The sequence below is a fragment of the Cupressus sempervirens genome, chromosome 3 (genome assembly GCF_028749045.1).
Source record: "Cupressus sempervirens isolate cs-2001-9-10 chromosome 3, ASM2874904v1, whole genome shotgun sequence".
NCBI classification, from domain to species: domain Eukaryota; kingdom Viridiplantae; phylum Streptophyta; class Pinopsida; order Cupressales; family Cupressaceae; genus Cupressus; species Cupressus sempervirens.
In genome coordinates, this window is record NC_143120.1 from 750,811,455 (window position 1) to 750,838,717 (window position 27,263).

At 35.8% G+C, this 27,263-nt stretch overlaps 1 long non-coding RNA gene across 1 annotated transcript in view; it reads left to right on the forward strand.

The window, feature by feature from the left end:
- The window catches only part of LOC149568993 (uncharacterized), a 28,955-nt gene extending 13,300 nt beyond the window's left edge, over positions 1 to 15,655 (forward strand). The window contains exon 2 of the long non-coding RNA XR_016362676.1: positions 15,360 to 15,655. This is a non-coding gene — a long non-coding RNA (uncharacterized LOC149568993). The remainder of the gene's footprint in view (positions 1 to 15,359) is intronic.
- Positions 15,656 to 27,263: the final 11,608 nt, after the last annotated feature.

Here is a 27,263-nt window from a genome sequence, read left to right on the forward strand (position 1 = left end):
AAGAACTTGCAGCTGCCGACGTTGAATGATCTCCTTTATCATCTCGCTGGTTTCGTCATATTCCTTCTTTAAATCCGCAAGTTTTTTCAAACCCAACTCATAGTGGATATGCATTATCACATGTACTAGTAATACGCGGCAATGTTAATTTAAGTGCCAGGGATTCTCGTTCAGCAGCCATCGATATTTATCTATGTCTATCTGCATTGAAATAAAATTCTTAGTTTGAATGCTAATGTTATTCGCGTGATTGCTTGGAGGAAACATGGCTAAGAAACGCAAATTATCCCGCTTTGAGAATAAGTTGCAGGCATCTTCTTCTCTTTGGAAATGAAAGTAGTTATCGGCCTCTAGCCATGATTCGTTGTCTTTCAATCTCACTGAAGTAGGTTCCCAGAATTCCATCGTGAGCTCGTCGTCGTTTAGATCCTCTTCAACATCTTGCCAAAAGCCTCCCTTGGTACCTCTACGCATCTTGTTAGAAGACAAAATGTCATCTACAACTCCGCGTTGAGGTTTACAATGAGAGAAACAATTCTCCACCAGTTCGAAGGTCTTCATGCTCGGTCTCCACTCGCGAATTTGTTTTGTGATTGCATTATATAACGAGGTAGCAAGCCGTCTTGCTTCCTCACTTTCACCATTTTTTCTTCTAATCAATTCCCTGAGCGGGGTTTCTTCAGGAAAATTTTCAAGGAGTTGTTTACTATACTGGGATTTAGATAGCAATAGCCTTATTTGGCTATCTGGCATGTGAGTGATTAGCATTTTTGAATCGAAAACTTTACTGTCTATTAAGCTGTGAAGAACTCTCTCCATCTTGTATTGAATCTTTTCTAACAAATGCCTGCAAGCCGTCCATTCCGAAGAAAATTCATCCACCCGACTTACCTTCTCATTCAAATTGTATTCCTGTAGTGAAGATTCAGTACTTCTCCTTCCTACCCTCACCAAGTTCTCGCAGAATGGCAAGCAACCCAGCAAAAAATTATCCAAACCATGATTCTTATAAGTGATCACAAGTATTGGACCGGCGGGTAAAGTATCTGCGGTTAGAAGAAGCTGCACCAGCTTCACTCCAACATAAGTCTTGCCTGCTCTCGAAACAAGGAAACATTATAGCATAAGATGAGCTCACAAAAAAGCTGTGGCCAAAGTAATTTCATTTCTGTGTTGAGATATTTGCCGTTGAGAAAACTTACATTATCATAAGTGGTGGTTTTGTGTGCATACCTGTGCCAGGGGGACCTTGTATCAAAACTAATCGGTTGTTTAAGGCAAGCTTAAGTGCCTTGGTTTGACTCTCATCAAGCCTTATTCTGTGCCCACTCTTCAGTAAATTGTCTAGTTCCGAGACAGAAGCTCTTCCTTCCATTAAGCTTTCATCAGAGAAGACTTGATCTTTCTTGACAAACAAACAGCTCCAGTCTAGGGTCGTCAAGGGAGTAAGATATTGTGGAGGGCAGCTTTGCCAGCGTGGGTAGACCAGCTCTTCTACAAAGGGAAATCTATCAAGATCCATGTCTTGCAAAGCTTTCAAAGCCCGGTTGATATGCCTTATAAAATTTAGGGCTCTCCGCAATAACAATTCTTGAGGTCATCAATAGACGACCGATGGCTTCGGCTTCTACTTCTGCAGAGCCACCTCTTCCATCAACAATCTCTACAAAGATCATTAACATTTTATCCCTGGTATCCTCACAATGCGCTACGGTACCCCAAATTGGGGAATCGAAATGCCCTCCATCATCAGAGAGGCAAAGGAGACTTCCTTCTTTAAGACACAGCTTGCTACCGTACACCCTCTCCGTTGCCACTGCTATTGTGACGCCTGAATGGCTTCCACCGAAATGGAATCCTTTGACGATCCCATTCGGCCAAACCCTCATGCCCTTTGGATCCCATTTGTTCTTCTTTAGATCAGATATTCCCTTCTTCAGACCCCAGAAGCAGTCCTCCTTGAGCAATCGGAAGTAAGTATTCATATATTCCTCAAATGATCCGTAGCTTCCCTGCTTCTTAAGACACGGCAACCCTTTAAAATAACTTTCTATAGATGTCTCATCTGTACTCAAGCTGTCTGTCATCTCAGAATCCATAGGGACTAACTGCATCTTCCTCCACTCGAGATTACACACAGACATGGCATCGCCAGCTTGAGCAGAAAGCATGTGCAAAAGAAACTGACAGTTGCAATCAAGCTCTTCGCCGCCCTTATCTTTCACGATGTCCCTCAACAGGGGCAGAGCCTCTGAAACGCTCTGGCTGTTGTGGCTTGCTAGGCGCATCAGAAAGCTTTTTAGTCGATTTTCCTCCATCTGAGGGCGGAGCTCCCTGAGAGAGCGTTGCAAGAGAAGGGTATCAGAGAAAAGCTTGTAAAGCTTCTTTAACCTCGTAGCATATAATGGGGTCTGATTGTACTCAGAGATAATCCTAACTAGCTCCATTATAGGGTTTACAAGATCAAGTGGCGGCCTTTTGTAATTGAGGAGCTGAAGAAACCCAGCGGGGCATTTGGTAATCTCTTGCAAAACTCTCTCTGGGTTGCTCTTACAATGCACTAAAAGCACATCCAAGTAAGAAAGCAAACCCTCTAGGCTTCTCGGCCTACACTCCACAAGGCAAGCATACAAACACCTCGGACTCTCCACTGAATCGTTCGAAATGTATTCAAGCACATCACCAATTTGAAGTTCAAACAAGCCAGTCTCTGTTTTGGTACTCTCTCCTACTCTAAAATATATATTGCTGTTACTGCCATGGTGCCACTGCCCCTCTGGGACAATTGGAGCAAGAAAACCATAACCTTCACTCAAACGCAAAGAAACAACTTTACCTTTGTTGATGGCAGATTTTCTGGAAGTGCCTCCTCGTGAGAGATTGGAAGGAGTAGGAGGCTGGTTTCTCCAAAAATGTTCAGAAGATGAGGAACTAGAAGATGGTGATGCACGTCTCCGAGAAGAGCTTTGTGAGGATCCACCACGACCCCTGTTGGATGAATTGTTGCTGAAAATGTCATCGGTTCGGCTGCGTGACCGATTCTCACTGTTAAACCCTCTTTTCTCCATCGTACTTCGCAGCAAGCTGAAGATCCAGAGCAGCTCCCAAACCACTCCTCACTTCAAATATTTGTCACCCCGACGATGCGCGTACCATATTTGCTCGCTTTAGATCGTGTCATCTTTGCCAAGAAAAGAAAAATTTAATTAGCTTCTCCTCCATGATTCCCGTCGCAGCCATGGTTCCTTATAATTATGTTGCTTGTTAGGGAAGTATTAGGTATAACGGATGTCTTTGTACAGTGACCAGTAGTGTTCTTAATCTCAAGACCATCAAAATGTACCATAGAATATTTACTTGCACCACAGATCACTTAAAAATATTTACATGTATGGAGTGCCTGAAAAGCAGTGTCTCAATATTATGATGTGCTGACTGTTACCAAGGGGACGGCTTTTCTTTTTCCCAACTTCGGCGGTTTCAGTAATTCGTATTATAAATGTGAGAATTGCAATGGTTTATAATTTGTATAGATTGTATTATTTTTTTTTTTATTGAATAATGCAAAAAGAATAATATACAGAAAGTCAATCAAAAGTTCATAAAGTGGACAACATGATCAGCAACTAACCGGCTCTAAAGAGCTACAACCAATCAGCAACTAACCGGCTCTAAAGAGCTATGACCAAACAAAGAACATTACAGCTGAATGTTAACACAACCAGCTCAAAAGAGCTATATAATGGAGGAGGTTGTAATGAAAATGAGAGAGTGCCAAAATAATTATTAAAAAAAAAACAATTTATAAACTTCAACCATTACAAATTGACTATCTGCAAATTCTTCAAACAATTTGATAGGGTGACGAAAGACATAATAATCACTATTTTTTAACACTACAACCTCCTCCATTATATCCCTCCCAAACTAATAATACAACCTCCTCCATTAAAGAGCTACAACCAATCAGCAACTAACCGGCTCTAAAGAGCTATGACCAAACAAAGAACATTACAGCTGAATGGTAACACAACCAGCTCAAAAGAGCTATATAGATTGTATTATTAGTTTGGGAGGGATATAATGGAGGAGGTTGTAGTGTTAAAAAATAGTGATTATTATGTCTTTCGTCACCCTATCAAATTGTTTGAAGAATTTGTAGATAGTCAATTTGTAATGGTTGAAGTTTATAAATTGTTTTTTTTTTAATAATTATTTTGGCACTCTCTCATTTTCATTTCAATGGTTAGAGGGTTTCTCATGATTTTCAATGGGAGAGAATGTACGAGATTCTAGAGGTTGTTCTCACAGAGTTTAAACACATATGGAACTTTGGGATTGCAGTTCTTATGTTATATGTTGCCTCAATCAATCCACTCTAGAGGCTATGTCGAGCTAATCAAGGGCAAGAGAAAAAATCAAGTGTCAATGCAAGTTACTTGCACTAAAACATACCAATTGGCAATTAGGGCTTATCCCTCCTCGTGTAGATGAGAGGTGTGTCGTGTATATTAGTTTTTGTTCAAAGGTTTTGAAGGCTAAGTTTTTGAAAAAAAGATGTATCTTAAAAAAATTCATATGCAAAAATTATATCTATAGAGGATATGGAGATCATACGAGATACAGTAGATATACAAAGCATGTATTTTTCTAATTTTGGGAGGCATGTGCTTAGTCTCTATTTTTAAGTGTATCTTCGTGATGTAGCTTCCCTTTCATTGCAACAAATTAATGGAACTACATAGCAATGAGAGCTAATTTATTCCTTGTGTTACAACAAGAATAATGCTTCTACAAGTTTTTCTCATCTTAACTTCTTCAATTTATAAATGGATACCATATTGGACAATTTTAAACTCTTACAATTTTGCAAGCAACTCGTGATCGTCTTCAATTTTCTTAAATTCACAAGGACCCAATTTTTGGAACTTTCAAAAAAAATCTCGTTACTCTATTTTTGTTGTTGTTGTGTTGGATCCATCAAAAATTCAATTATGTGCACTCGTTCTAGATGTGATTGACAAAGTATAAAATTTTATCTCACAAAAATTTGAATGGTATCATTCCACTTACCATTTTTAAATTGTGGTTAGTCAACTTCCAAGGGATGCCTTGTAGCTTAGCACCTAACAAATGATGACAAAGTTGTTAAAATCAACAAATGTCCTTACATGCTTATGATTATCAAAATAAGAAAATTTATAAGATTCTATGTGATTTGGGGTACCAGATTGGGCATTATACAATCTAGGAAATTGAATAGTTTTAATGAGTTCTACAGGAATGAAAAATCATGTGAACCTTAATGGTAATCATGTCGGGATTCACGTTAATTCAATGGTTTTGGAAAGAAAAAAAGTTGTTAATGGAAATTTGAACGAAGGGAAGAGTTGAGATGCATGGGAGAATTTTAAAAGGTGAGTAAAGAGGATTTAAGTATTTCTATCTAAAAATGTGTCAAAATCATTAGCCCTTGTGTTAAATTGTTAGATAGACCGACCAAAATTCTTCCCAAAAATGTCATAATTGGGTTCTTAGCTTTGACATCAATGGGAATAGATTCATGCCCAAGTTTCAGACACAAATAATAAAAATTCATAATGATTTATCACTGAGACTTACTTGTATAGGTCTGAGTGCAAAGATATTTGGTCCACTCCATGCATCTTGTAATGGTCTTAAAATGGAGTAAGCCTTTGGACTTGGATACTTAGTCTACTCCAAGCATTTTTTTTTATCGATTTTCAAGAAACAAAGTCTTAGTTGAATTGCTGGTAGTTTTTCAATTTCATGCTAATTTTTATTTTAAATAATATTAATGCATAAGTAGAACTGTTGCATTTTTGTTTGTTATTTTATACATAAGACATCTGGTGTTTAAGGAAGAGATTAAGTCTGGGTTATAGATATTTTATAGATGTAACAATTTTGACATTTTAGTATACATTATATATTAAATGTAGTAACTAACCAATTTGATTTGAAGGAGAAACCAAATGCACTATACAAATTCTCCCTTTTTGGGTTTCTTCAATTTCAAGTTGTACTAAACAAATTATTTTTTAGGGTTTCTTCAAATTCAAGATGTTTCTTTTTTATTTATGTGTAGATGTGCTTTTGAAAAAACTTACATATATATGTAGATATATAATTTTTCCATTCTAATGCTCATGAATTTAGGTTGAATCTTTTGATAGTGATTTTGGCATTGTGGTTGATGATAAATCCTCATCATTGTATTGTGTTGGTGTTTTAAAAAGTACTAAAACTACTAAGCGACAAAATGCTTAATACCAAAATGATAGTACATACACAATCTAAAGACTAGCCTATTCTTATTAACAATTGCATATGTAAGGTATTTGGACCCAATTTCAACAAAACCACAGATGGTTTTCTACTCTTTTGGCTCTGCAAAACTAGGGTGGGTGTACCCAGGGATGGTTCAAAACTGGAACAACTGTATGAGGATTATTCTTAGTTTCATTCTGATTCTCATTTCAAGATCCTCAAACATATACATGATTCTCACTAACATGGTAAACACATCCCATAAAACAGATATGGCCAAGAATTCTTCTATAGATCTGCAGATGTTTTTAACAACAATGGCTAACTAAAGCTAAAACATTCCATGTAGACAAGTGCTGGCCAACTTTGAAGATCTACAGGAAATAAAAGTAAAATTTGATTTGATGATGCATTTGAATAACCATTTATAATATATTTCTCCTTCAACTGAAATAACTTGATCAGTACCTAATCCATTGGGGTTCAAAGTCTATAGCAAATTCTTAGATCTAATTTGTTGCCTTACAACAAATTCTATCAGCAATTCTTATCAGAACTTATCATTCAAAATCCTTTTCAATACTTAAGGAATCTTATCACATTCATCAAAGCCTTTATTTAATCCATTGAATTAACAGCAATGATAAATGGATATACAACCTAACTAGATTGCATTCAATTGCACAAGCTTTTACTCATACAACATCAAGGTAGCTAAGTATTTAAAAGGAGACAAAATTCAGAAAGAACTGATATGGGGACAGTTCATAGTTTGTATTCATTTCCTTTGAAAATGGTATATCCTTTACAATAGACTCAGAATGGCCTTCAGAAAGAAACACAGCTCATTCTATATTCATGTATTCTCAGAGAATTTGTAGAAAAATACATTACAAACTTGCTTTCAAAATTTAGACCAAAAACCAGACTAAGCATAATACTTAGAAGAAATAAAATTCGGACCATTCTTTAGCCTTGGGATCTCACTTAAATAGTGTGAGATGCAACAAGCTTCAGGCTAAAGAAAGTGACAGGAGTCCCCTTTTACAAGAATTTGGTAAATTACCCCTTTACAAAAGAAAACCGAACAAACAAAACAAAACAAATAAAACAGAAGGCAGATGATAGCTGGAGCATAAAATCTTCAATTTTGTCCTTTTCTCTAACTGCTCCCTGTTGGTAGTGCTTTGATTTCTGCGATTGCTTCCCAGACAAATATTTCTCTTTTAGTGGGCCAATCACATTCCTTAACTGTTGTTAATTCATCCACATTTTTCTGCCACCTGGCATCAGTAATCACCCTTCCTTCTATGATAAACCTATTCACTTCAGTTTCAATCTTGAAAAGGGTATCAATTAGTTCATTGAAAAGACATTCATCAATACCATCTTGGAGAACGGATACCACTTGTGGCAAGTCTATAATGTGATCAAAAGAATTAGACCACTCATCAAAATCTTTTAACCTATCATTGGAATCAATAACAGAAGGAATCAAAGAATATAAACCATTTGTTAGTATTTTCAATTTGCTTTGGATTACTGCCAGCTTCCCTGTGAAGATTTGCAATAATTCTTTCACTTTGTCCATACCCTCCTTCACAGTAATAACTTTATCTGGGAGATCTGGCTTCTTGGCTAACAAGGGTATCAATCTGTCAAAAAATTGCATATATGATCCCCACTGTTGAAAAATAGGTTCAAGCCATCTAACTGCACCCATGCATACCTGTTCTGTAGATTGTAGACTGATGAATGTATTATAAGTATCCTGAGATATTCTTTTCAGAATGCTGATTCTATGATTTAATACATTCATCAAAGCATTTTTATTGGTATTATTGTCAACTTGGGAAACTTCTGTTTCCACACTAATCACAGGCACTGACACTGTTGTTCCCATAAGTATTCCTTCTGTTTGGGCCTCTGCTTCTACTACGTGCCTTCTTTCTTCCTCTTGCCTTGGTGCATGCTCTGCCTCTGCTACTATCTTGAGCTATTCTTTGAGGGATTTTATTTCTGTTTCCAGAATCTTAATTTTTTCCTCCAACTCCTCTATTCTTTGTTTTTGTACATGGCTCATTTTGAGCTCTTCTTCATATGTTCTCCTAATATCAAGGCATTCATTAAACATTGCAGCTAGCTTATCCTCAATTTCATCAACCTTTTCCTCATTCATAAGAGCAAAATGTTTTACCAAACTGGAGATTTCCTTCCCAGTAGTGCTCTCCAATGTCAACACAATCATATTTCCTTGAGCAGTTTCTTTTATATCCATCATCTTAGGCTTCTTGGTGTCAGGGGCCACACTCCATACTGCTAGGGTTTTAGTGTCCACATTAAAACCTGACCCTCTTTTAAAGCCTTCACTGCTAGTGGCTTCATAACTGATGGTCTTATCTTGTCTTCTCATTTGGTCCAACACAAAGGCTTTCTCAATATCCCAATGTGGTATTATAATCATTCCACTCCTATGTACTAATTCGCTAGCTTCTGCAGCAGTCATTGTTTCACTTTCAGGGTCACAAGCCAATAGTTTTTCAACTAACTCTTTATTTTTCTCTGAATCTTCTCCTGGCATGAGACTCAATGTGAGTTCATTTTGTTTGATTTTATAGAGAAAACTTTTAAATTCTGATGATTTAATAAAATCATCATCTTCCATGAATTTCTCAGATTGAATGACCCTATAATCCAACCTTGATGCTGCAATTTGCATGTCAGTAGAAGCTTTTCCTGCTTCAGTAGCCCTTTGGTGAAAATAATTTTTCCTAATATCAACAAAATACTCACTACTTCCAGACATGACTTGTATAGCTCTGCTTACCACCTTTTCAGGGATGTGCATTATCTTTTGTCTTTTATTTCCTTGTGGCACCCAGGCTGAAGTTGATGGCTGCTCTTCTTCTAAATCAATTTCTAATTGTGTATCTGGTTCAGGGGATTCTCTATTTACAATGGCTTATTCTCCCTCTGGCTCATGAGGCATTTGTAACATAATATGATCAAAATTGTCAATCATTTTTCTCGGATTATTAGGATATGGAACTTCTGTATAAAAACCCTTAAAATCAGGGTTGGTTCTCTTCAAAGCATTCTCCACTTTCCTTATTTCTTCATACTTCCTCAATAACTCATCTGCCTCCCCTGTTGCTACTATGTTGGCAATTAGGTCCTCTACAGGGATAGGCTTACTTGGAGGCAGAACAAAACCCCTAATGGTCTTAACCTCATTTGCAATATAATTGTCAGGATCATACATCCTATAGGGCCCAATAGCAAATTTATACTGACCTAAATAGTCACTCAATTCCTCAAAAGAATTCTTGCCTATTTCAAAGTCTCCTACCTTAAAGGTTCTACATACAAAAGTAGGCTTATGTAGAGAGGGAGGGATCATTTCTTTATTCATCAATAAGAATTTCCAAAAGAATTCAATAATGGCCAATCTAGGGGGTAGATATTTAGGCAATAGATGAGGACGCTGTGGGCATGCAAAAACTCTGATTAAAGTACATTCTTTAAACAAAAATATGCTTCCCCAGTTATGATCTAATTTTATTTTTTCATCTAAGAAAGAGGGCCTAAGTAGAGTCTTCAAAACATTGGGTGCCCTAAAGAAAGTATGATCTAGCTGCCTCATAATAACAGAACTGAACAAATTGAAAAAAACTAGGGCATTTGAATAGAAGAAATCTTTATGCCAAATACAAGTCCAGAGTTGCACAGGTAACTCACCAAACTCATCAGAAGTTTGATCAATGAAATCTCCACTGATGTACCCAATGTTGCTATACAGGATAAGGTGCATCAATAATGAATAATGGTGGAACTTGAAGTCATTCATTTCTCCTTTCTTAGCGTCACAAATCTGCATGTGCATACTGTCAATGATAAAGGCCACATAATCATACTCCTTATGATGAAAAGGATCCTGTATGTCGCATGCCATCAGAAAAAGAGAACCATATACACAATCCTCTGCACCATCACTTCCCAATACTTTGTGCAACCCATACACTGTGTTTTTGAAATAATTTTTGAACCTACTCAAAGGTAAAAAGTCTCCCACCTTTTTTGGGATTAACCCTGCCTTCTTAACTTTGTAAGGAATGTGCGGCAGCATGACATTGTTTACAAAATAGGTTTTATTCCTAGCGAATTTTCCTTGTAAGTCTGCAATGTCAATAGGTACATCCATTTGTTCCATCAATCCAAAAGCCTCAATAAAAGAAGTTCTGTCTAATGTACATAATACACTCCCATTATGCCTGTGGAAAGTCCTGGTTATTGGATTGTATGAATTTATTAGGGCCTTCAACAGGTCAACATCAACGAACACTTCTGGAAAAATTAATTTTTCCATATTTCTATTCCATGGGTTACATACTGGCACATTCTCTATTCTATTCTGATAAAAGTACATGAAAAGATCATAACCAGTAATTCTAGGGCATTCAGCATCTCGAACAAAAGCATAAGGGTCTCTGAATATATGATCGTTTGCAGAAATTGCATTTGACGACCCTAGAAGGAGTTTTAGCCAGTCTTCTGCATGCTTGTTCGATTTTCTGACCCTTGTCTTCTTTTCTGTTTTGACAGCAAATTTCTTCCTTTTTCCTTCTGGTGTGACTTCTACCACATCATCACCCTCATCTTCGACTTTGAATTCTTCTGCGTGTACCTCTTCAACTTCTTGGTCGACCATGTTTTTTTACTATACTTTGAATTCTTCTGCAATTTCACAGGATACACAGAGCTCTGTAGCTTTCAAAACTTCAGAACAACACAGAAACAAGCTTCTTGAGGCTGGTAATTCAATTAAATCCTCGATGTTTTAATTATATATCTGCCAACCTTTTTAATAAATTTAGCATGCATGAGCTTTAAAACTTATGATCGCAGGTTGCCATCAGGGTATATCAGACGCAAAATTGGATTCTGATTGTACTTTTCAAAGCCTTACTTTGCTTGGCTACAGTAATTTTGTCCTTTTTTGCTTATCTTTCGTGACACATCAAAGGTTCTTTCTTATATGACTATCTTCCGTTCTTACGCTGAGTCAAACCTTCAATCTTCGTGATGCCAGAAATGCTCTCGATGGATCTCTACGCTCACTTGGAGAAGCTTCAAAATGCCCTAATCGTAGGAACGGAATGATGCTTTTACACTGTTTTGCAAATCCCTTTTATGTTCCTACGAAACCTTTTACCCCGTAGGATCTCAAGCCCTTTTACTGTGTGTTTTCGCTTTTACGATTTAAGCTTCTTCCGTATAAGCGTAAAGATCCTTAACTCTATCTTATTACCTTTTATGCTTATACGTAACTATTTACACCGAAACATCGAAAACCTTTTTACTAACATCTCCGTTCTTACGATTCAACATTCCTCGTGTGAGCGTAAAACCCTCACTCAAGTCGTCCTTCTATCCTTTACGCTCCTACGTGCACGTATCTGCGGAGACCTTGGAAATTCCCTCTATGTTGTTCCGCTTACTTCATTTCCCGGGACACCGTAAGGCTTCAAAACTTATCTTCCGCTCTTACAACTTAGCTTTATTCGTATCACTGGAGAGCCCTCTCAACTGCTATTGCGGTCTCACGTTTTCCTTTTATCGTATGAGCATAAACCCCTTTTACTGATCTTCCTTTTCACCTCGTTACGCTTATACGCTGAGAGTGGACCCATATCCATGAAAAAAGAAAAAAAACAACTCTTCGTTCATACACTTAACTTACAAGCGTAAGGGCATAAAATCAAAAACTTAAGTCATGTGCCACGAGGGATGGGCCCATCTAACATGAATGTCATGCCTCCATCTGATTTGCTGCAACTGGGCCCTTCTGACACTACAACAAGTCCCACATGATTCCTTTACCGCTAAAACAAAGCTTTACGGTCGTCCGCAAACCCAAGAATCATAGACACATAAACACCATGGAACCTTGCCTCCGTCCTTACGAAAAATCCTTTACTTGTAACACCGTAATACCCTCGTGCGCCCTTCAGATCACGCTTTATGCCTTTACGCTACCCATTGAAAACGTATAAGCATAGATCACACTGCAGGCTTCCCCGCTCCTTCACTCAAGGTGTTTACTCGTAAGCCCGTAACAAGAGCTTTTCAAAGCGCGATAAATCCTTTACGCCTCTTCGCTGTATCAGAAAGTGTGGCCATGGAAACCAAAGGCAAAAGGCATTCCATTGTTACGTGAAACCTCACACTATAAGAATGTAAAAGACTAATCTTAAAACATTTTACAACTCCTTCTGAGAAATTCAAAAGGGATGCCATCAATTTCAGACCTGGGACAATTTCATGGCTGTTTTAGGAGATCAATCTGGAGAAAACAATAGACTCTGATAACACATGAAATAGGGCAAGACTAGGGCAATCCTAAAAACTCAAATGATTTCTCGCCATAATTTTATAAAAAAAATTGCAAGTATGAAAAATCAGACCAACATATTGTATTACAAACAAACTTGCATTTCTAGAGCCACATTGTTATCTCACTCCATGAAGGTGCAAACACATGGCTTGTGGGTTAATTTAAAGATACAAATTTGTGTGTGATTCATGCAATGTTGAGTTGATTTTATTCCAATATAAAAATTGAAGTTTTACCAAGTCTGTATGTATTCCCTACTTGTTTATCTTATCTTAAGAGTACTTTTTGTTTGAAGAATATAAGGGTTGTTATTTGAGGTGAATTGATTAGTGCATCATTAAGGAAGCTTCTTGAAGCGTGATCTTTAGGAATCTAGATATGTAAGTTTCATCTATAAATGCCTCCAATCTCTAAAGGCTAATGCCATGTTTCTCAAGTTTACCTAGATAGCCTTTCCCTTTGAGTCTTTCTTGAGCATTATGAATATTAACTAGAAAAATTAGCATTTAGAGACACTATAAATATTGTGTATTCAAAGAAAAATCAGTGCTTTATTTCTCATGTCTACTTGTTTGCCATTTTTATTTAGCCTTGTATTAGAGCATTATTTTGTAATCCAAAGAAATCAACTAGTCTTTAAAACTTAATCTCTCTCTTGGGTTTATCTTTCTAGCATTCTAGCCTACACTTGAGTTTGAGTTTTTTTGTAGACAATTGTATATATAAAATTTGAAAAATTTGTTTTACTAACTAGATGCATTTCATGTCTAAAAGAGCCACAACAATTCATTTTTTGTCAATATTTTACCAAGATATTAATTGAAGCTGTGTAAATTGGATACTATAATAGAACTAAACCTTTTCTTGTTTAATTTCTTCAACATAATTTTATCTTACCCAAGTTTTAGCTAGACATTTTTTAAAGCTAATTTTTTATGTAGTTGAACCCAAAAGCACTAAATACATTCACAAGTAATACGTAGAAATACAATATTTACCTTGAGACAATCTTCACCTAGATTTATTTTAGTTTCTTACAAAAGTCATAGACTTCTCATTTAGATCCCTTAGAATTTTACATAATATCTTAAAAAGCTTCTTCCTCTTATGTTATATGTTTCTTCTATATTTATTGTCTAGAGATGCACTAACCATGATCAAACAAAATCAACGAATTAGCTTAAGAAAGGTTTTCCTGATAACCTCAATATCTAAAGCAATTCAGTTTCTGAAGATAAAAAGTTATCACAAAGAAAAAATATGATGCGTTCTTGATTTGATCAGTTTGAGATTTCTTTGAAACACCTCAATTCTTAATGAAACTTCTACTAGGCATATCAATCAAGTTTTGAGAGTAAATAAACCTATCATTAAGGTTTAGGGTGAAGAAACCAATCAAATTTTGATTTATGATTATTAGGATTTTTTAAGTGAGAAATCAAAGCTATTATGATCCATTCCTTCTTATTTTCTTTTCATTTCTCTAGCAATAACAACCTTTTGGATATTTAAATAATTAGATGAGAATGGATCCCTCCAAACTTGATTTAAAGTAAAATTTATGTAGCTTCCAAAGACAATGCTAAAAATGTTGGCATGTGAGGTATCTTATAGGATCATAATTACAAGATTAACTTTTCAGATAATAATATTGGTATTGATTCTAATTATTGCACTGAAATCATGACCCTTATTAAAATTTGATAAAATTCTCATTTTTATTTTTAAATATGTCATTTTTAAATAATCTTTATATGGGTTCTAATAATTTTGTTTAACACCTGCCATTTTAATCAAATTCTATTAGAAGTCATGATGAACAAATATTTTATGTAACTCATTGTGGAATCTAACTTTAAATCTTGCTTGATCACCTCAAAGATGTGATTCCTATTGCTTCAAGTTGAATGAATGTAAGAAATACATAAACATCTTGTTAATGACAATAATTTTCCAAGAGTCTATTAGTATTTCAAATTTTGAGATGATGTTAGTATTACAGTTGTGGATCATGTATTGGACTTCTTTGAATACTCCTTAACAAATCCAACATTCTTGAAAGTTTAATGCTCTAGTAAATAATTATTTCTAGTTAAACTTGATCAAGATCAATTTTCAAAAGAAGGTCCATCTTTAGTACGTTAGCATAAGAACTTGTTTCTCTTACCTCTCTAAATTTTCAATCTGACAATAGTCTATTTGTTATCTCTGTGATTTTTGGATCTTTCCTATCATGGAATAAGCTAACTAAGGATTTTTTTAGGATTGCATCAATAATTCAAATTCATTTCTTGATTCGCATATAACTATACAAGGTATTCAAACTCTGGCATATAGTGTTTGTACCACTTTTTCTTAGTCTAGGATTTTGGGGAATGATCTCCTTAGTGAACTAGTTTATTACTATGTACATGCTATGTCTTAAACTTGGTTTATCTTTTTCCAATACTATCCCCTCCTTGTTTTGAACTTTAAATTAACCTGTCATGCCTGCATTTGGTACAACTCTTGTAAATTTTATGAGATTCTTAGATTTTAATTTATAAATATTTAATTAAAATATTGAGAGAACATCATAAGAGTATCTTAATTATTAATAATCATATATTTATGTGTGTCGATAGAATGTTAGATATTATGACTAAATATGAAGATATCATTTGGCTATGTGCAGGATCATGCTGTTGCAAAAAATGGCGATGTGAAAAATATGTAGTTTCAAAACATCTAAAAGCATTTCAAAATTTACTTTGACTTTTTTCCCACCCATCTTGATACCAAACCAAAAATGGAATACCTTGCCTTATCGAGTACCTTATTTGAGAACAGGTATCTGATTTGAGAATGGGTACCCAATTTCATAATGGGTACCCGATCTATGCGCCCAAATCATGGTGCACCAAATTCAAATGTAAAGGGAGTGGGGACCAATTTTTAAGATAACTATTGATTTTTATTTACCAAACTAAAGGGTGCAACCAATTTTTAAGTTATATTGTTTTTTATTAGATAAACAGGTTTTACAGGGATCTTAAAACCTGAGAGTTAAAACATAACAGGCTGAAAATAAGCGTTAGAAGCCTAGCCACAAAAGTTACAAGTCTAAAGGCTAAAAATAAGCACTAGGCCCAGCCAAATAAACAAAGGCCAAATAGAAAAGACAAGACTTACGAAACAGTCAAAACCCAGAACAAAAAGCCAGCCAAAAAGGAAAAAGACAGGACCTAATTCTCGATCTTTCTTTCCATCTCTTGCATGACCTGGGCAACCTCCTAGGCCATCTAGTTCTCCTCGACCTCTTGCTGGTGAGTCTTGTGTTGTTCCTAGTCCAGAGTAGAAAAAGTGATACCAATGGTATTATCATCATAAAATATGGCCTTACCCCTATCTTTTCCATCCACATCCCCCTGCATGCCTCTATCTTTAAGCCAAACAATTAAAGATAGAATGTTGTTATTGATCGAGTTGAGCAGTGAGATCGTCTAGCTCGATAGATTGTGATTGTAATTTTCTAGGTTGTGGATCCTCCTTTTTGCTAGGCTATGCCTATCATCATAATCTATCCCTTTCTCCAGGCCCTTTAGATTCTTGGCTCCTTCCATTTGAACCACCTTCTCCTTAACCTCCTCTAGCTCATGAAAAAGCCCCTTAATTGACCTATAATTGTCTATCATGTTGTTGCAAGCATTGTTCAAGAGGTTCATCCTAGATTCCCTAGCATTATTAGAGATTGCCACAATCGTAGGGTCAATGAGCTCTTCAAGACACAGTTCCTCCTGGTTGTCCACCAGGATCTGGGGGTTCATCACTTCTTTGAAAATACCCATTTTCAAACTCCTCACATTAAAATTTCTCCAGGATTTCCTCCTATCTTTGGCCAACACCTCCCCCCTGTAGCTCCAGAACTATCCTTTATCTACTCCTCCAGGTGGGCTTGGGGATGGACAAGGGAGAGAGGGAGCGGAGAAGAGTCTAGGTCCTGCTGCAACCTCTCATCCTCTGTGCCCACCCTATTGCGTTTCTTCCCACCCTAGGATTCCTTATTTTCCTCCTGCCTCTCCTTTTCCTCATCTTCAGACTCCATAGCCTCCTCTTCATCATAGTTGTCCTGCTCCTCATTCCCAAGATTCTTCTAACCATGATCTCTAGGGCTTTTTCTTCTAGGGGTAATGGGGGAGGGAAACTTCTTTACAGTAGGCGTTGCTTTTTTACCAAAGAAAGTAAGCCCCCTTCCTCAGAACTAATGCTCTGAATATCATCTGAGTCAGAGGAGTAGCTAGAGCTTTTGATTTCCTCATTCCCAGCCTGTGAAGGGATGTTACTTATCGTTTGAGCCTTGAAGTGCTCATAGATGAGCAGTAACAGCCCCTCATGCAAAGCAAGGTTAGCAAAGGGTTTCTTTTTGAAGCTTGACACTGGCTTGCTCATAGAGTTCAACAAATAGAAAGGGAAAGAAACTTTGTTATCATGTCGAAAATGATTCAAAAGAATGAAATGGTGGGTGCAAACACAATCAAACCTAGGGTCAAGAGTAATGTACTCAATAACAACACGTAGAACATACCTCCAAATCTTCATTATAGAATCTGGATCATAAAACATATCACTCTTTTTCAAGGCATTCAGCTCCTTAGAGTTGTCAATAAAGTCCTTCACTGCACTAGTCGAAAGCTTTTTGTCCCTAAAGAACTTAAAACCCACCATCAAAATCTCAGTAACAATCAAAATCACCTCCTTCGTTATCAGAAAAGCTATCCCATTCACCTTGAATCTACCATCCTTCCATGAATTGACCATGCTGTCAGTCACATTTTGGTCGTAACTAGGTAGCTTCATGATATACCTTGAAATCCCGCCCTGAACCAACTTCTCCCACACTTTCTCCCTATTTCTCCATTCCTCCATTTTTCCCACCAGTTCTTTTTTGCACCTTTCACCCACTATATCGGCACTTTTCTCTCCCATAATTCTCATAAGCATAACCCTTTGACACCTCACCAACTAATAGGGTTCTCTGTGTTTTAGAGAGAGACTGAAGAAATAAACCTTGTCATTGCTCATGTTACAAATGCAAAAAAAGACCCATAAAGCATGCCGAATAAACTGTAATAATTCCCACTTCTTGCATTTACCAATATAGCCTTTAAGAGACGTACCCTTTCCCCATAAGCCTTTCCTACTCATAATTGTAGATTGATCTCCTCCATACTCCCTTGGATCTTATCCAGCTCGATTAGGCTCTTAACATCCACCGAAAAACTCTTTCCCAGTTGCCAAGACATTTTTTGGTCAGATTGGACACCTTTATTTGCGAACCAATCTGCTACCAGGTTTGCTTCCTAGAAAACGTGAGTGACATGGACTCTATTAAATTTAGCAAGAGTCTCACGTGTCTCATCAATAAGATTTGCAATCAACCACGAATAATGAGATTTTCCATTTAAACATTTAATAATGTTATTTGAGTCCCCTTCAAGCCATAGAGTAGTAACTCCAACTTCAAAGGCCAGTTTCACCACATTGTAGGCCGCACTTGCTTCCGCAAAGTGATTAGTTTGGAATCCCACCAGGAGAGAGAAGGCTGCTACTCCATCCCCGAATTCATTCCTAATTATGCCTCCACATCCCGAGGAGACAGGATTTCCCTTAAAGGCCCTATCAAAATTGGCTTTATGCCATCCTTCTGGGGGGGAGAAAACACTTGGCTTCCTGTCTATGTAACATTGTTTCTTTTTCCTTCTCCATTTTCCTACCACCCACTTCGATATCTCCCCCCTTCCTTTCTAGGTAGTTTTCCTTTATATTTTTGTGAATCTTCTTCTTGAGAACAATGGCTGGCTCCTCTTTGTCTCTAAAGATTGTATTGTTTCTCTCCTTCCATATGCTCCAGCAGTAGTGAGGTAAGATCCAGGTTCCTAATTCTTGCAAAACAGGGGATTTGAACAAGGATTTTCATTGGTAGAAAAAATTCAGGAGATTATTTGGCATGCACCAGCTAATCCCTAAGTCTTGGGTCAAAAAGTCCCAGACCTCCCTAGAGAAGGAACAATGAATGAACAAGTGGTTGTCTGTTTCTAGCTAGTTCTTACATAAACAACATCTGCTTGGCAGAATTTGTCCTCTTTTTATAAGGTTATCCAGAGTGAAAATTTTGTTTTGTAAGGCTAGCCAATAAAATATATACATGTCACAGGGTATGAAAGGCTAAAAGAATATACATGTGTAAAAATAGAAATACATCATCCTCCTCAAATCCATCATACAAGTACAATAAAATAAATGAAACCATCCACCATACATGATACATCCATCCATCATAAAATACAACTATCCATCATAAAAACACAACTAACTAAGTACGTGATTCCTCCCAACTGTCAGTAGCATCATAAGACCATCGTGGGCCCTAACCATACCTCGTGCATAACATCTCAAGCCACCGATCAGATCATCGGTACTATCGGAATAGGGACGTCACTACTAAACATACTACAACATAAGCATAAGGAAATCTAACATACTAGAATAAGCATAAGATGATCCTACAAAGTAGATAGCATCACCTATCACATGCTAATCATCAATATAAGAAAATCCGTTAGTAAATAATATCATCTAAACATAATAAACAAGCATCCCAAGAAGCTCCAACCATGGTGACTACAGACGGATCTCAATGGTAAGAGTAAAAAGCACTACCACCCGACCGCGTGGAACCTAAATGGCCCACTCCTACCACGCTGAGGAGATAGTCTCAAGTCCCAAACAAGATATCAAATCACATATCACAAGTACTTTCTAAGTCCAGGGAATCCTATAAGTAATCTAACTCAAGAGTTCTAAGATAGATCGACATCTAATTCCCAAAGGCACACAAGACACGTAGGAAACCTACTATGTAAGCAGTCAAGTGTCATCACATGAATCATGCTCGAAGTTACCCGAGCAATCCCTTAGGACTCCTGGGTCCCTAGTGATCCCACTACGGCCACTAGTATCCTCTTGTACTAACAAGGCATACTACAGAATGCAAGGTCGCAACCAAGAATTCTCTCTACTCCCATCCTAGTCTGTACTAGCACTCGAGGCATGGGTGAGAACATACAAGACTCTTATTAGGTTCATTTTAATCCCCATTTAGTGTAATTTTTTCACTTATTAAAACAACTTACAATGGGTTACCCCCAAAGCCACTTAGGGCCCCTGACCCCCATTGCAAGCCACTTCCCAACACTATATATAGATAACCTACCCTAGGGTCAATAAAATCACAAATCAAAGAATCATAATAAAATCACCTCAGTCCTATACAGGTGATTGAAAAGAATCAAAAGATAATCCACAATATTCACATTAATTCTCTACGAACAACTGGAAAGCACCAAAGATAAATCACAATATCCACCAGTTCTCAATGAGCAACCATAAAGTATCTCAATAATACTGATCAACGACTCAAAATGGTTAAGTCAAACATGTCACAACATGACATCACCAAGATCAAACCATTCAAAACACCTCAGTCCTCTCAAGGTGACTAGAAAGAAAATCAAATATAACTGATTGATGACTCAAAAATGGTTAAGTCAAATATTTCATAGCATAAGTCTCGCTATCCCACAAAGGCACTGAAAATAGTAATCAACAAATAAACACACTCAACATAGAGCATACCATTACATCCATGGTTAAGTAAAAGTAATCAAGATCGAGATCAAAACATCATAACATCACATTCTCATAACTCCCAAGCCTCTGGTAACAACCTAAAACTGGTCAAGCTAAATCAACCCAAAACCCCCAAAGCATAAACAATACATAGAAAACATAATAGTCTAATAGTTTAGTCTGATTTTAAAGACATAAAGTTTCAGTTTACAATAAGGTTTTAGTCTTTGTTTCAATGTATATTTTAAGTAAGACAGATTCTCAATTTTACCCTATGAGTTAGTCCCCTTAGTTATTCGAATCAAAAGTATAAATTACCCCATTATATTTAAGTCAATTTCCCTAAAACATTCCAACGAAAATCATTTATTTAAAATAATCTTTATTGATTTTCATTAAAATTATTAATAATTCAATAATTTCTATAACTTCGTTAACTAATTAATCTTAATTAAAATTATATTTAATTAAGTTAATTATATAACTAATCTTATTAATAAATCTACATTTTTTATTTAACCATATTCATCATTAATTAAATTTAATCAAACTAATTTTTAATTAAATTAATTAATGATTATCAACTAAATACTTATATTAATATCTCTTTTCTTTTTTTTAATATTAATAAACAAAATTATCATAATTAATTAATAATTAATAATTAACTTTATTAATTTTTTTTAAATAGTAATAACAAATTAAAACTCATTAACATTAAAACTTATTAATATTTAATATATATTAAATAATATGCATTAAATTTAATATTATATAATAAATGTGTTAATACTTATATCTTATAACATATAACTCAAACTTTAATAAAAACTAAAAACAAAATATAAATTAAAAAAAACTCACCTACGCTTACCTTTAGTGCAGAAGGTTGTGCGGCCCTTGCTTGCCATCTCATGGCCTGTGACATGTATCGCAGTACCTATGACATCAGGTATAGTGTCGTCGACAGGGGTGTTGGAAGGTGGGGGGTGATGGCCCCAGCTCCCCCCATATTAATTTTTTTAAAATATATAAAATTTATTTATATAAACCTTTTAAAATTTTAATAATTTTTATTTATTATTTTTAAAACATTTTAAAAATAAATTACTTTATTTTATAAAATTTATAAAACAAACTTCCCTTTAAAAAAAAATATTTATTAAATTTTATTTTATTTAAAAAAAAATTGTTTTCAACAATAACCTGATAGAGAAAATTCAAGCAACCAATCGAATTTTCTCTTTAGATTTCTTTTTTAATTTCAAAACCCTCCCTGGGTAATTTCCAATTTTAAGTTTATCGAAAGAAGGATTATATTGATCAATTAAATCGTCCATGTACAAAAGAATTAACAGACGTACCAAAAACTCATAACATGATACATTCGTCATAGAAATTATTCAAACAACTATTAACAAAGACGTTGAAGACAGGAAAGAAAAGAGTATATTAAGATATACGAAAATCACAAGCGTCTACCTAGGCACTGATGCTAATTGCTACACCCCAAAAAACTATAGAGAAAATTCCTCCTTCCAGAACCTACTCCTTTTCGAAAGTTTTTTGCTTCTCCAAAATTCGTGGTCCCAATTCATCTCCAAAATTTGCCTCCTTCGAAAATGAAACCCCAAATTGAGATAAAGAGTCCTCTCCTTAAATCGGGGCACTAATTGTTCATTCACCCGGGGGAACTCCGTGCTCACCAAACTTCAACTCCTATTAACTTTTATTAATCTTTCTTTTATCTTTTCCATGCACGTTAATTGCATTATTAAATAACTTTATTTATTTTTCACTTGACTCCACTTGACTACTCTTTTATTTAATTTATTAATTTTCAATCTCATGGCACTTTATGCAAATTAAAATATCTTTATTAAGTTTACATTTTTATCTTTTTAATTAATTTATTATATTTTAATCTCATGCATACATCATGCAATCTAAAAGCTTTTAATAAATTAATATATTTTCACTTCTAATTTATTTTTGAACGTTAAATTGATAAAGTATTTATTAACTTAAATAATAATATATAGCATTTTTTTAAAAATGCATTCTAAATATATTATTATTAAATTAAATAAATATTCTCACGTTCTAAAATCATCCTTATAACTTTTATCTTCAAATTTAATTCTTTTTATTTAATTAATTTCTGAATTAATTAAATATGATTTAATATTAAAGCACCATAATAATTTTTCATTAAATTAAATCATTAATTTAATCTTTTAAGTAGACTTAATTAATAGAAAATTTACTTAAGACTCATAAAACAACATACAAAAACCCATCAAAGAAAAACACATACAAAATCAAACTAAAAGGTTATAATCACAAATTAATGTCATTTGACACATTCGGAGGGTACTCGACTCAAATACTTGTCCTAATTTTCAATTAGGACAAATGACTTAAAGGTTTAGGATTTGGACTCAAGAATTTATCTCCCCTCTCTTACCATTGAGATAATGCCATAAGGTACGCTCATCCTAGCAATTCAAGGAAGTCAATACTCGGTACCTATAACCTGCATAAAATCCATGCATGTACAAACACAATATTCTAAGCTAAATAGGCAATGGCAGGAAGTGATGCATCGTGTAAATCCCAACTAGCAGGTGACTATGACTCCCTTCCTTAACCACATCAAAAATGCCATACATAAAGAAAACGAACACACACACCATACACATGTAGTATGGGGTAAGTATCCATAAGAAAACACATAATAATCCATCTAACTAATCATCATGCATACATGAAATGTAGAGTACCAAGTAATCTCATCATATAATCAACTGAATATAAAACAATATTTGATAATCTCAAAACAATGTCACTAATCATAAGCATACAACTAGCCTAAAAGAGTTTGGCAATGATAATAGAAATGCGAACTAGGGGCGGGCACTACATAATGGGTCGAAATGTGTCATGGCATGTCCTATGACCCCTTTCTACCATTTTGAACACAATAGGTATGTCCTTAGGGGTCATAAGACCCCTAAGACCCCTAGGAACATATGTTGACATTTAATGGGTCGAAAGGGGTCATAAAGTATCCAATGACCCCTTTTGACCCATTACAACACATTGTGTATGTCCTAAGGGTTCGGTCCTAGGACCCCTAGGGACATACATCATGTGTTTGAATGGGTTGAAAGGCGTCATAGGGTTCTTTGTGATCCCTTTTGACCCATTAAATGATACTATATGGTCATAGGGGTCCTAGGACCCGTAGAAAAATATATCATGTGTTCAAATGAGTCAAAAGCTCTCATAGCATACTCCATGACCCCTTTCAACACATTTTATGACAACATATGTTCCTAGGGGTCGTAGGACCCATAGCAACATTAATCATGTGTTTAAATAGGTTGGAAGGGGTCATAGGGTAACCTATGATCCCTTTTGACCCATTAAAGGATAACATATATTCCTTAGGGTCCTAAGACCCTTAGGAACATATATCAAGTGTTTGAATGAGTTGAAAGGGGTCATAAAATACCCTGTGACCCCTTTTGACACATTTCATGACAACATATGTCTTTAGGGCTTCTACGACCCCTAGGGACATATTTTATTTGTTTGAATAGGTTGAAGGGGTCATAGGTTATCGATTCATTTCATGACAACATATGTCCTTAGGGGTCCTAGGGACCTATTTCATTTGTTTGAATGGGTTGAAAGGGGTCATAGGATAACCTATGACCCCTTTTGATGCATTTCATTATAACATATGTCCCTAGGGGTCCTAGGTTCCTTTGGAACCTATTAAATTTGTTCAAATGGGTCGAAAGGGGTCATAGAATAACCTATGACCACTTTCGACACATTTCATAACAACATATGTCCCTAGGGGTCATAGAACTTCTAGGAACCTAATTCATTTGTTTGAATTGGTTGAAAGGGGTCATAAGATAAACTATAACCCCTTTTGACACATTTCATGACAACAAATGCCTCTACCTATTTAATTAGTTTGAATGGGTTGAAAGGGGTCATCAAATAACTTATGACCCTTTTCGACACATTTCATGACAACATGTGTCCCTAGGGGTCCTATAACCCCTAGTGACATATTATAATCATTTATATCGGTCAAAAGGGGTCATAATATAACCTATGACCCCTTTTGACCCATTTCATGACATCATATGTTTGTAGGGGTCTTGGGATTGCTAGGGACCTATTTCATTTGTTGAAATGGGTTGGAAGGGATCATAGGTCCCTTTCGACACATTTCATTACAACATATGTCCTAAGGTTCCTAGGACCACTAGGGACATATTGTAATTTTGTTCATATGGGTTGAAGGGGTCATAAGGTAACCTATGACCACTTTCGACACATTTCATGATAACACATGGACCCCTAGGAACTTATTTACTTGTTTCAATGGGTTTAAAGGGGTCATAGGATAACGTATAACCCCTTTTGACACATTTCATGATAACCTAGGACCTTAGGGACATTATAATTGTGCATATGGGTCGAAAAGGGTCACAAGATAACCTATGACCCCTTTCTATGCATTTCATGACAACATATGTCCCTAGGGGTCTTAGGACTACCAGGAACCTATTTCATTTGTTTGAATGGGTTGAAAGGGGCCATAGGATAACCTATGAAACATTTCAATGTTTTTCGTTGCAACATATGTCCCTAGGAGTCCTAAGAACCCTAGGACTTAACTCATTTGTTCAAATGGGTCAAAAGGGGTGGTAAAACCTATGACCCCTTTCGACAAATTTCATGACAACATATGTCCCTAGGGGTCCTAGAGACCTATTTTATTTTTTCCAATGGGTCGAAAGGGGTCATAAGATAATGTATAAGCTAAGGGTCCTAGGACCCCTAGGGACATCTTGTAATTATTCATATGAGTTGAAAGGGGTAGGGGTACTAGGACCCCTAGGGACATGCATGATGTGTTTGAATAGATTGAAAGGGGTCATAGGGTACACTATAACCCCTCTCGACCTATTATATAACAACATATGTCCATACATCATGTGTTTTAATGCATTGAATGGGGTCATAGGGTGCCCTATGACCCCTTTTGGCCTATTAAATGAGAACATATGTTCTTAAGGGTCATAGGACCCCTTGGAACATATATCATGTGTTCGAACAAGTTGAAAGAGATCAAAAAGTACCCTATAACCTATTTTGACCGATTATATGATAACACATATTACTAGGGCTCTTAGGACCCCGAGGGACATACATCATGTGTTTGAATGGGTTGAATTGTGTTATAGGGTTTCCTATGACACCTTTTGACCCATTAAATGAAAACATATATATCAAGTGTTCAAATGAGTCAAAAAGGGTTGTAGAGTACCCTAGGACCACTTTTGACCCATTATATGACAACACATATTCTTTGGGGTACTAGGACCCCTAGGGATATGCATCATGTATTTGAATAAATCTAAAGGTGTGATATGGTATGCTTTGACCCCTCTCGACCCATTGTATGACAACATATCTTCCTAGGAACCCTAGGGGCATAATGTACGCCTATCCCTAGTTCACTTTTCATGTTGTATTGCCAAATTCTTTTAGGTCATCTTTATGGTTATGATTTAAGATTAGCGGTACTTGGTTACCGAATTTGATTGGATGTTATTTCATACTCAGTGATATTGATGTAGAGATCACAACAAAAGTGTGCTTTATGGGCCTTCCACAAAATTTCAAAGTTGTAGAACCAACTCCACTCCAACACTCCTTAATTCTTACTATGTTCACAGACCTAATAGGCTTAATTAGGCTTGGATTATTAAGAAAGTACCAAGGAATGGGTACATAGAATCAATCCAAAAGTCAAAATATATTATTCCACTCAATTATTAGGTAGGGATTCACATTTGTCATCTTTTCCAACCACTCAAATTGTTAAAGCATGTAGCTTCGGTTTGACAATAACTGTGATATGCACGGTTGAAACCAATGATCATATACATATATATAGACTGAGATCATTTAGGCATGATTGAAACTTATTTTGATTCCTTTAATTTTAGACCACTCTTGATCTATATTATATCGAGCTATTGTTCATAATGATTGGTTATATATTATTAGACTTGTGTTAAGTCTGTAACAAATAAAGCATGATTAGTTAACGTCAAACCAATGTGATTGTAAATGCTCATGTCTCAATTTGGAGACATGACCATTCACCCTCACACCCCTCCGTGCGATATGTATACTTGATCCGCCAGAATAAACAAGGCATCAAAATTAATTAATGCAAGCACATCAAAGGATCAAAGTACATTTCAAGTTCAAGAACATTATATTATCTCAATCATCTCTATACTAACATAAACAGATTCTGGAGAAAATCTATCCTTTGTCATTAGTGTTCATACCTGCATTAAAATTGTGCATCAACAAGCCACAAATTTGAAATCTGGTAAGAAACTTTAAATGGTATCAGAGCCTTGTTAAAAAGAGATCTCATTAAGTCTAGGAGATCAGAGTTCACATTAAATTGTAATCTCTCATTTCTCTTCAAGATGACAAATGTGAGCATTTGAATCAGATAGATAAAGTAAGAGTGAATAAGAAAAGTTGCTAAGAAGGTGGAAAAATAATCACCGGTGGAAAGATCACTAGAAAATACATGTATCATAACTGGCATGTCAGATCCCAACACCTTTCTTGCAAGATTGTCCCTTATTTATAATGCTTGGTATAAAATGTTTTCTTCTATATCCAAACTTGGGCTTTGGCGGAAGTAAAAGTAAGAGATGTCCTTTGGTCTTGGTACATGCATTAGAGCAATAAGATCAAAAGCACATTGCTTTGAATGTTAGCACTGGTAATACTATAGTTTCAGTGTCTCATCAAAGGATATTACAACCATAGAAAAGCAAGAAGTATTGAC